This window comes from Rhopalosiphum maidis, chromosome 3 (assembly GCF_003676215.2).
Source record: "Rhopalosiphum maidis isolate BTI-1 chromosome 3, ASM367621v3, whole genome shotgun sequence".
Classification (NCBI taxonomy): Eukaryota; Metazoa; Arthropoda; class Insecta; order Hemiptera; family Aphididae; genus Rhopalosiphum; species Rhopalosiphum maidis.
The window spans coordinates 11630138-11632235 of NC_040879.1; positions in this window are offsets into that span (position 1 = coordinate 11630138).

The window sequence follows — 2098 nt, forward strand, 5'->3', positions numbered from 1 at the left end:
AAATTATTGTGGGAGTATAGTAAAATCTGTCAAGTCTCCGCATGATTGTTATCCGAATTTAAAAAGTGCCTATTAATAATTATATTTTATAATGTATTATGATGCTGGTATATGTTTAACATATTCATAGTTTATGATATCGCGAGTGAAATTCTTGTAAATTGCATATAATACCTATATAGTCGTTCTATAAATAAAAATGTTATTTCCGCATTTATACAATATATATATATATATGATTTTACGAACCATGAATTCAATTTGTGCAACACCATTATAGTTTATAATATTGTATGCATTGTACATACGCATAATACTATATTGTTTGGACTTCACGCGTACTCGGAGTGATTTTATTTGTGTATACATTTTATATTTAGAATATATACAATACCGCCGTATAGATACATATCGCGTATGTCCGTTTAAGTTTAATAGTTCGCAGCTGCAGCGAAAATAGTAATGTCATTGTTCGGATTTTTGTAAACGCACGAACGTTCATTTGTATTTTTCACGCCCTAAGCCACGTACATAATAATAATACACAATATATACAAATATTATATAAATAAAAGTGTATAAAATAAATACAGCGCCAGGCGCCTATACATATAGCTCATATTATAACTCACAACCGTTTTGACAGGTTGTCCGTATAGTAATATGTATAGCTCGTGTTATATCGACGATATACGCGGATTGACTAAAAATTGTCAACGTTCCGCTGCATCCCACGAACTTGATATTGATGACATTTCCATTACCCCGGGATATAATATACGTTATAATTATTATATGCTATAAAGTCTTATAAAGTTTCGAATTAATAATAATTTTTTAGTCGTACTAGTGTACTACTGTATAATATATATAGATATAATCTATATTTTGTATTTTGTAACTGTTATATACTGCTGCAGAGTCGTTTTGTCCCATATATATATATATATATATAGGTATATGTATAAATATATGTTAGTAGTGCTCTGCTCTCAACCGGCGTACGTTTGGAACTGTATAGCTGACGTGACGTAAAATTATTAAAAATATAAATAAGCGTGCATACCTACTTATTATATATATATATATATATATATATATAGTGTGTATTAAATGCCCCAGGATTTTTACAAAATACAAAAGGGTGTGTTGTGAACAAAAAAATCCAGATCTGCTGCTACATGTGTATGCAGTGTAAATAACTAAAATATAGAATATCTGTACACTGTATAATATTATAATTATATATATATATATATATAGTATATTATACGAAATTAAATATTAAATACATGCGATTAATATTTTCCTATGTGTCGACGATGAATTTAAAATTACAATTACCTATAGCCATATATTTATATTAAATAGGTACTTTTATAAATCAGTGGTTCTCTACTCATATGTGGGTGTCACCATGAACTGCAGGCCTTTGATGCGTCCCGAAATTTATATTGAAAATATAGAGCATTTTCCCAAGTGTGTGCGTGCGAACGTAAACAGGTCGAGGATTACTGCTCTTTACCTATATTACTATATCAGTAAATACAATTGATGATAGGCACTACTTTATGATGGGTAATTAACACTTATTTAATAACAGTATTTTTGTTTGTATCGCATGACATAATGTGTATTTTTTTTTACAGTACGTGCACGTCTATATCTCATACATAGATTTCGATCGCGTTTTACCAATAGTCAATAGTCAATAGTGCCCTTTTGATATTTTCTAGCTGTTTAACGCAACTAAATTCGAAAACGAATTAATCGACTCATGCGTGTAAGACCTGCAGTCGTACATCGTCACCCTTACGTAAGTCGAGAAGCTTTTAGATAATATTATAGCGGCGGCGGCGGTGGCGCGGCGGCAAAGTGCTGACGGTCTCGCGGTTGGCTGCCGAGCTGTCACGCGAGCGGGCGGGTGGGCGGGAGGCCTGGTCCGATGCCGCGCCATCGTCCCGCCGCCGCGCCGCGATCGTGACGACCGTCCAACCACGCGGCGTCGCCACCCGTCAGCCGCCTCACTACCACCCCCCCCCACACCAGCCAACGCAACAAAACTCGTTACGCTCGCGGTCGGACAAAACAACAGTGA